The sequence below is a fragment of the Athene cunicularia genome, assembly GCF_003259725.1.
Source record: "Athene cunicularia isolate RWA chromosome Z unlocalized genomic scaffold, athCun1 chrZ_part3, whole genome shotgun sequence".
NCBI classification, from domain to species: domain Eukaryota; kingdom Metazoa; phylum Chordata; class Aves; order Strigiformes; family Strigidae; genus Athene; species Athene cunicularia.
The window spans coordinates 13496061-13506300 of NW_020799144.1; the positions used below are offsets into that span (position 1 = coordinate 13496061).

Consider the following 10240-nt stretch of genomic DNA (forward strand, 5'->3'; position numbering starts at 1 on the left):
TTTTTTTTTTTTTTTTTTTTTTTTTTTTTTTAATAGGTTCATTTGCTTTTAAAACCGGACTGAAAGGACGGCACTGTATGGGAGCTTGAATCCAAATTAAGCACATGCAATAATCTGTGAGTAAAACCGGAGTTTGCAGATACTTGTTTTAATTTCTGTGTAGATAGACAACTTTTACGATGCTTCGAGAGCAGCAGGGGAGTTTATAAAGGCACAGACCATTATTTTTATGATAGATTAAGGCACTGGAAATAGGAACAGCACGCGTGATAAAACCGAACGACTGAATTCAAACAACAGTGATAACTATATATTCGGTTTATTTTAATACAAGCCCTTGGTCTTGCAGTCTTTTCCCCTATGAACATCTCATTGGGCCACTGACCTACTTCCAAAGTTCCGTATCTGACAGTGAATAAATGCCTTTTCAATCCAACTGTACTTGTTAAAAACATGGATGCTCAAAGCACCGGTCAGAGCTAAACGAAGCTAGGGCAGCTCTAACAAGCACCCTGTGATTGCTCTCAGCACAGATCTCTAGAGAATAACACCCCTCCCTGAGTTCGGGTCTCATCACGCCCTGCCCTGTCTGGGTGAGATTCAGGCAGAGGGTGGACGGACTCTCGACGGACAGACAGTTAGATGGTATAAACGCACCCACAGCCACAACAATCACAGTAATACTGATGTGCCCGGAGCCACCCGGCAGCCCGACACGAGCCAAGCACATTGTATACGGGTGGTGAGAGGCACATATGCTCAGCAGTGTCAGCAGCAGAGCCCGAGTAACGTTGAGGAAGAAATACTTTCTCAGCCTCAGGTTTGGCATGAAGCGCAGCAGGAAAGAAATATGGAACAGTTACACAGGTTGTACCCTCGCTGTGCCTCTTCTGCAGACAATTCTGGGCTCCCAGCACGGCACCCAACTACCCAGTAACATTCGTATTTTCTTAGAGGCAAAAATAGAAAACGGTGTTAGGACTTCACACTTCTGTGCTCTAATTGAAAATGACTGTCATCTGCTTTATTTTGTGCAGGATATGTAAGTTTTCAGGCTTCTGGCTAGTTGGTAACACAGACCTTCAACTGTCAAGACAGAACATGAGCACCGTGGTATCGTGAAAGCAATTGTTAGAGTAGGCAAGTTTTTTAGAAAATAAAACTATACAGGAGCTTAGCACATCTACTATACCTCCGTGTGGGCAGTTGTGGCCTAATCTTTAAATAGTGGTGACCTTCACGTACCTTAAAGCCATGCCAAGTTTTTGTCATAGGACAATTCATCAAACCCATGTAAAGGACACCTCAATTTTTTAAAACAGGGTTCAGATGCTAGATGGACAAACAGATATAAGGGGAGGAATCAGGCTTTCCTGCTTATCTCAGGGTTAGATAAGGCATGAATTTATGTGGTATCTTTTGAAGTGTTTAAGATTTTTTTCTCCCTTTTGCTACATTTAATTTAAAATCTGGAATAATTTCAAACAGTAAAAAAAAAAAACCTTTGTTCTGGTGTCTGTGCTTGTACTGATGCTCCACAAATGCACCCTTTTCAAATTTCTGGCAAGAGACTCAGATCTACTCTTTTTTGCTGTCCATAGGTCATGTGTAGGTCTGCCGACAAAATTATTTTTTTCTTAATCCACCACCTGAGGCATGCAATGTTTTAAACGAGACATCAGTCAAAATGTAATAATTACAAAATCAGATCTCCAAAGTTTTATCAAAGAGCGAAGTGTGTATCCAAGTATCTCTTTCCCTTACAAGTGTGATTATCTCAAGGTAACATTTCCTTTGAAGATGATTATCAAAGTCCGTTTTTGTTCTTTTGTGGATGCAGAACATATCTTTCCCTTAGGAGAAATGAGATTGCCAGCTTACATCTTTTAATGGCGTTTAAACTGAAAAGCAGTAAGGTTACTATGAAATGATCCACCTCCTTTGCATCTTAACCCTGGGGTGGCTTGGTTTCTGTTTAAAGTTCTGCTCAACCCCACTCCACTCCACGCCTCGCTCTCTTCAACCACCTCCCTATTTGTAAGAGCAACACAGTATAACACTTCTTCCCATGTCTGGCTGCTTTTAAACTTGGCCCACGCTGGGTGCAGCGCTTGAAGTGAGCTTTACAAAATTATTTTAAAGTGAGCTGGGGCGGTTGCCACAGCAACCCACCCTGAGAGAAATCGAGGCTATAGATTAATCTACCCCACAAGATTATTCAACAGTACTGTATTTGTTTTTCATTCATTCAGAATATTCCCTCAATCCATATGCTTTTATAATGAACAAAAGATGTAAACTCAGATAATTTCAAAGATAATAGGATATATATTCCAGGAGCACAATTTAAACACTTTGTAAACCACTGCAAAGAGCTGAAATGTCCATGATTCTTTGCAAAATCATTTAATTGCAAAAAAATATTTGCAAGGTAGGCACAGCTGACAGATGAACTTTAAATAAAATGGCATGCCATTACTAACATGGTGTTACACACATCAAGCGATGATTACAGAGAGCCTTTGTCGCAGGTGTACCTGTAAGTACATAATACAGCAGAGCTTGCTCTCCAGGCTTTGCTTTTAACATTAAATCTGAAAACAATAAATAGTACTTTGTAATATTAAATGCAATAAATATTGAACACTCACCACATACACCCTCTTTATTGTCAAAATCATCCGCCTCCAATGCTTTACTTAATCTTTCCCATAGTAGTTACTTCACAGTTTACAATTCTTGTTCGGCACCTTAGATGTTTAAAAGCACAAAAGTAGTGTATTATTAAAATGCAAACCTATAGTACTTAAATATATTTAAAGAGATTTATGAAACAATTTCTATAAAAAGAATAAGAGTCTTTACTGATGTGCACTTAGGCCTAAAAGGAATATCACTTGTAAGTAACTTGACGTTTTCAGAAGCTGTAATAAACTCCATCTGAATTCTACCTTAGGGATGCTACACTATCAATAAAATTACAAAACTATTGATCTTGGACTGTACTCATCCTCCAATCGGTACTTAGAAAATTATTTATGCCTTTACGTGCATTTTGGAAAACGTGGCTGTCTCATCGTTTAACAAATGCCAATTTAAAAGTCCAGGCCAAATGCTAAAATGTTAAGCTTGGCATATTAATTTCTTCCTCTGTTTAAGGGGAGATGTATGCTGTGCGGCTGCCCAGGGACGCATCTTCTCGGGCCTGCCTCGAGAATGGCAACCCTGGAGTAACACTAGGAGGAATGTTTTTCTGGTTAAAACTGAAATGCCCGATTTTCTGTGCGGCTGTGGCTGTGGGGAGGGGGTCCCCACAGAGACCTCCGACGAGCACCTTGGTCTGGAGGGGCTGACCCCTCACAGCCTGGACACACGCTACCTCCATGCTGACACCTCCCCAGAAGATGGGCTTTTGTTTATTTTCTCACTAATTCTGAGGGGCTGGGGTCTCCCGCTCGGTGCGGGTGGCAGGGGAAGGCACCGCCGATGTGGGTTGGCCACCAGCCGCCATCTCCTCAGGCCCCACAGCCTGATACCCCGACCCGGCCCCTTCAGCCCCGGCGTGTGGGGGACAACTGGTGTGAGGCCACCGGGGCCACTACGGTGGTGCTGCTGCTATTGCAGCCGCCTCCTCCTCCTCCTCCACTTCGCCGTGGAGGGACGGCACTGAGGCAGGCGGGGGGTTGGTGCGAGTTGGGCTGGGCACCAGCTCAGGCGAGAGCGGGTGGTCACGAGGAGGGAGGGAGGGAAGTGATAGCATCACCGCTGAGATTGGAGAGCAGCCACCAAAGCCCGGCGAGGCCGTGGCTAGTTAAAGCAGGCGGTGGCTAGTTAAAATAGGCCGGGAGTAGCCAAAGGGGTTGGAAGTCTGTTGGCTGTGGGAGAAGTCTGGAAGCGAGCGGCAGCCTCAACCCAACCCTGCGTCCCCCCTGCAGCCCTGTCCACCTGGGGCCCCTCCGAGGCCTTTCGTCACCTTTGCCCACCTCCGCGGCCTTGGGGGCGATGACGCCTGACGGGTGGGGGAGGCCGCAGCACGGCCGAGGGCCTGGCTGGATGAGGGGGACACGCCACTGCCCACCAGCCCCCGGGGTTCGGGGGGGGCAGGGCTGTGGGGGTCTACGGGGACACGCAGCCCCCAGCCAGGTCCAGGCTGGTAAGGCCGAAGCATCCCATGGGTGTGCGTGGGGGCCATGGCGGCAGAGGGGGTGGCAAGGCGTCCCTCGTGTGTCTGGCCTTGGAGGTGGACAAATCGGGGGTGTTATCACTTCACTTCCCAGGCTTCCGGAAAGTTGTTTCTTCAACAGCCCCTTTTTTTTTTTTAAAAAAAAAAAAAAAAAAAATTTTTTCGCGGTCCCTGGCTGGTTTTCTCAATGGCCTTTGAAGGGAAGAGGCCAATTGTAGAGGGATGAAGGCTGCCAAACGCACTAAGTCAACAATGAAAAGGGGGTTTGTTTGTTTTGCTAAATTGATCTAGTAATCTGAAGTGTTTCATTGTTACAAAAGGCAGTTTCTGAAACTAGTTTGCAAGTTGATATTGTCCTCTAAATATCTCATAAACATGTTATCCAAACATAATTTTTATCTAAGAATTTTTTTTACTGCAATGTTTGCTTTGTTTCTTTTTAAAGTGTTTTAAAAGTAGAGGTAGGAGGTAACTTCTTCATAGACAAATATGTATTCTTTCAAAGATTTAATGTTACTAAAATTGTCCTAAAAGTGTAAAAAAAGTATTTATTACTTTGTGAATGACAACACAGACTAATATTAGAATCAGATCTGGAAGTAGTAATAACTACCTTTTCTGTCTGCCGCACATACTTTTTAGAAACAGGCTAATACTTAAGGTCTGTAATTTGTTTAAAAACGAGGCTGAATTTTCATCTGAAGGAGTTAACAACTGTAGAAATGTTGAATCTTGAGCTTGGAGTCAAACAGGGATGCTGTCGAACTCACACACTGCATCCAAAGTCCCCTGAATTCTGCTGAAAACCAATGCGCTCTGCTAGCTTTCAAATGAGACCCTAAAATGGAAGCTTGGCCCTACGTCAGTGGCCACCCAGATCCTATTCCTGCCTGAGAATTAAATCTTTGAATGTGCTGTATCTCCAGTTCCTCTAGCAGCCACTGTCTCTCTGTAAGATACTCAAATGTTCTCATCATCCTGTGACAACTTTCCACTGAATGTGTATAGTTTATGTATATGTGTATTGTTTATGTATATGTGTATTTATTGTAGGGGGCAACACTCAAGTGTAACTAAAGGAAGAATCTGACCACTAACCTTTCCCACATTAAGATTTAGGGGTTCCAAAAATGTGAGTTTATACTTGCATGGAAGAAATGTATCAAGGGTTCTGAAGTTCTTCAGCGCTAGCCGGAAATCAGCAGGCAAAAGTTTGTCTCAGACAAACTCAGAAGCTCAGTAACTAGTTTCAATTTTGCGCCCCCCCTCCCCCCCCTCCTTCTCTTCTGACATAAAGTTAATTAGGTGAAATTTCAAGCTAAATGGGCTTTTTTTCCTATGCAAAAATATAAAAATAGATCAAATATGAGCTTAGAGTGGAAATTTGGAATCAATTCCCCATCTTAATAGCGTTTAAGTACAGGAATGTATTTGAAGAATAATTTTGGAAATGTTGTCATTTTCATCAGTCTGATTATTCTGCATCTTCATATGCCTCAGAAACATTAGGGTTTTTTTTTTTAAAAAAAGCAAGACATTTGGTGGCAGTGTAATTTATCGTTACGGTTTATTACAACTGTGATTAAAGTCTACCTAGGTTATTAAACATCCTTCACCCAAGAAATACAATCTTTACTGTTCTTCTCGGTCGCTAGTACAGAAAAGCGTGCTGGAGGGAGACGTGCTGTACTTTGATGACTCTTTGTTCTGAAGGGCCTGTATCCAGAGACTACATCAGAGCAGCTGGAGGTCTGCTTGAATTTACAGAAGGGATCAGGTAAGATCCTGCCAAATGCAGAGTACAGCACTGGAAGCCCCTGTCTTTAAAATGTGTGTCTTCCGATATCTTGCACAACCTTTAGAGCTGGTCCAGAGGAAGGTAACTTTGTATTTAATTTATGCAGCTTTAGAAGGTTTTAAACCTTTTTTTGTCATTACCTTGTCATTTCAAAAGAAGTTTCTGCTAGGACAGTTCCCCCTATTTCCCTCCAAGAAGAAAAGCTCCCAGACACTAAGTTTCAGAACTATCATTTTAAGACTGCCTTTCTCATTCCTTTAACCACATTTGTTTGTCGATGTGGTTGCCCCCAGTTGAATAAAGGAAATCTTCCTGTCATCCCCTTTCATTTTGGGAAAGGTTGGGGAAAGGGAGGGGAAAAGGATTTTTTTAAACTGTGCATTCCTTTTCTTTTCCTGAAATGGAATTGCCTGACTAAGGTATTGTGATACTTTCAGATATTTTGCCAAAAAGCACACAACCCAAAACAAAAAATATGATTGCACCCCCTTGCTAATTGTGTGACACTCAAGCATTTGTCTATCTTGCACTGCATGATGATGCGATACAGAAGCAGACAGCCATAGATGGCCAGAAAAGGCTTAATTAAGTATTCTGCAGCTGCTACAAATTAGATCAGCATCTGCATCTGTGTAGACAATGAAATTCATGGTAATTTTGAGGGCCAAGCAAAGTAGTGATTTGTTTTGGATAGACCCCTAGCCACAATTCAAACAAAATTCAAATCAAACCTGTTCTAAGGGTAGAAAAACGTTGGTCAACTTCATCTCCTGTTGCTGAAGGCCACTATGGTTCCCCGTCCTGGCTACAGATACAGATTCCAATGTACCACATGAAAGGCTGCTGTTATGGTGTTCCCAGCTAGAAGAGGAAATGCCTTTTTTTTTTAAAAAAAAATTTTTTCAAGAAACCCTATTCTCAAGAGTTTTCCAGACTAGGCATTGAGATATATTTTAGATAAGCACTCATATTTTTTTGTTTCTCTGACAATTTGCCTCTATTTCAAATCGAATAGCACTTTCTGCAACCAAAGTTGGAGTAAATGATATGCAAATTTTAAAGGTCAATCGTCCTGACTGTTGTAACAGAATATACTGTACGATATTTGCAGAGTAAATTGAGTGTAGAATACAATAACGATAGATTAGTACATGGAATGAAGGGAGGAAGGTAGCGTTGGCAAACTTTTATAGAGATTTGTTTGCATGCAGATTCCTAGTAGTAATAGGCTATTTTCTGGACATCTTGAGAAAATGCACTGTTTTTAAGCATTTGTAAATTCTTCAGCACTAAATTCATGGTTTTTGTTTGCATTTCAATGGTTCCAAACATGAGCATTGATCAATAAATGTGTCTTCTAAGTGCTGCTGTAATACTAATATTTCTATTATCAAAACAATAATTATTATAAAACTTTCATTAGATGTTTTAGAGAGTCCTCCTGAATGTTGACAGCTCTTGTTGATAAGTGAAGAAGACCTTGTAACCCCTGTGGCCATAAAATGTAATTGCACAGTAGTTGTGTCAGCTCTTAGATGTGCTTGTGCCACTTATGTTCATCTATATTAAAACTTCCATGAGCCTCCAGCTGTGATGTCATTGGTCATAACTCTTCCCATGGAAGCACTTTAAAAAGTTGATATTGCCAAGGTTAAAAGGAAACTAAGCCTCGGAGGTCATGTTTGGATTTGTACTTTAGTTTAGATGTATTTCATCTGAAGTTGCTGTTGCTGTCGTATGATCTAGTTTGAGCTTCTTTGCACAGCTCCTGTACGATATGGACAGGTTTAAGTTCCCATTTCTCTTCTGTTACGGTCTGCAAGCCTGCACCAGTCAGACCAGCAAGGTCTGGTTTGAGCAGTGACTTTACAGATAGCTACACTGACATGGCTAAAGGAGAAGAAACCTGGTTACCAAATCGAAGAATTTTCTGAAACTGAGTGTTACTTTTTTATTTTCAGGCAAGTAAGGACCATAGAGAGACAACTTTGTTCTTTTTTTATTAGTGAGTTAATCTCCATTCGAATACGTATTGAGCTGACCCACTAACTCTGCAGTTACCCTCTCCGTTTTCAGACTCTGAGTAGCACTCGAATAACTAAGTTGCCGTGGCACTAGCATTTGTCTTTACCTTTTAGATCTACAGCAGCCTGAGGGTCTGTGCTGTGAAGCGCCCTTCCACTAGTATCTCTGGACATGACTTGTCCTCTGTCCGGGTCTCAGGTAAAGAAGCAAGGGCTGGAGAACAGGCACATGTTTGGAAGGGAGTTATGAGATTTTCTAGCTCTCAAGTCAGACCGAAGGGTCTTTTGGGGTCTAGATATTCAGTTAGGGTGAACATGGGGCAAAAGGCATATGGGCAGAAATAATTTAAGAAGGACTTTCACTAACAGGTTGAGAATTTCTGGATGAAAGTGAGATTCAGTGAGGAGTTCCTGCATCCCTTTTGCAGATGAAATCCCGCATATAGTTTAAAAACTATTTAAAGAATAGTTTCTCCCAGGAACAAAGGAACAAGTGCTTCTTTGCCCTAAGTGGGAGCTAGTCCCCTCATATTTTTGAGGGAGGATACAACCCAAAATCTCATTTCAGTGGGGTTGTATGTGCCCAGGATCTAAAGTGCTATCAAAAACATAGTGACTGAGGACTGGACGGTTAATGAAGTCAGTTAGTGCAAAGACACATAATTAAATGGACGGCCGTATCTTTCCAACAGTAGGAACTATCTCCTGATACACGAAGAGATTATTTCAAGGTCTCTTCTATTTTTCTCAACATTAGTAGACTCGTGATTAACTTTTATAATTATTGCACGTTATTAATTTGTTATTACTGAGCATTCTTCTACAGTAGCTTCAAACTCAGGAAATGGATTGATGCTGGGGAAAGGGCTATTTGCATATAGTTATACTGGATAAAGCATATCCTGCTACCATTTAAGAAAGCAAAAAGAATGAATGCTGCAGATATCTACAGCAAAAACTGTAGGAACCATTGATTCAGTATACTCCAGTATCATTACTGCAATAAAAGAAAGTGGAGAGGGGTGAAAATTATTGGAGGAGAGGTTTTTTGGTTTTCAAACAAACACACCACACCCAGATACAGACAGGTTTGTTTTGCTGAATTAATTCTTAGCAGCTGGGCATCATACTATTCAACTTTTTAGTGTTTTGCCCTGTCAGATGCTGTAATGTTAGAGGGCACAGTGCATTGGCTACATCAACGTTAGACTGAGCAGCGTATGCTCTGAGCACAATTTTTAAGTATATATGTATGAACTAGCATTATATATATATATGTTGATGAACAAAGCAGTAATTTCTGTTTCATCCATTCTGTGGAGTTATTTTACATGCTTCCAGCAAAATATACCTTAGCTCAAATTGTTTTAAGCTGTTATTGAGCTTGATTTAGGATCCAGTGCCTTTAGAGTTGTGCACAGAGTGCACTGTTGCTTTTTTCTTTATTGAAAGTTTCTTAAGAGGTGCTTTCAGAACTTGCCTCATAATGCTTGTTGCTTCCACAGAAACAAAACCCAATTTGGTTATGCAACGTATTGTTAGCACTTTCGTCGGAGGCGACGAAATCTGTACGTTGAATCTGCACAAAACTGTACATCGAGATGAGGGGTGCGCTGCTGGGCCCGTCCACCCTGCCTTGTTTGTGGTGAACTGTACAGTGCAACCGCATTTTTTGAAACGGGATAGCAGGGAGGAGCTGTGAGCAGCCGTGGGGAGTGGTGTGGGAATGCTGAGGGTGTCTCCACATGGGAATGGGCCAGAGTGGGGTGCAGGGGCGGGGAGCGGTGGCAGAGCCGTCCATCTGCAGCCACGGCAGCAGCTTGGGGAGGGAGTGTGAAGCCCCCAGGAGAGGCAGTGGCTCCCTGTGCTGCCAGCAGGCTGGTGAGGAGGACAGTTCTCCACTGCTTCCTAACCTGCATGCGTCCCTTGGATTTTCAGGGAGACAGTCTGAGACCAACAACCAACAAATTTTTGAACGGAAAAAAAAAAAAAAAAATCCATGAAGAAAGTTATATATATTTTGTAGAATAAGATTTTGCTTACTGTACCAAGGGAAAAATAAATTTAAAGTGTCTATAAATATATGTATGTGCACACCCACTTTATATATGCAGGTGTATATATACACACATACACTTAAAATTTATAATAGAAATAAAAAATGGAAAATTGGCATGTTTTAAATGCTCATACATGAAGCAATAATTAAGGCAATTCATCCTATTCCCCCCCCCC

General features: G+C 41.8%; 1 protein-coding gene across 1 annotated transcript in view; it reads right to left on the minus strand.

Moving 5' to 3' along the window:
* Positions 1-10240, minus strand: part of MEF2C (myocyte enhancer factor 2C) — a 141770-nt gene that overhangs the window by 128468 nt on the left and 3062 nt on the right. The window contains exon 2 of the mRNA XM_026866542.1: positions 2652-2750. The gene's annotated coding sequence lies outside the window, so the exon portion shown is untranslated. The remainder of the gene's footprint in view (positions 1-2651; positions 2751-10240) is intronic.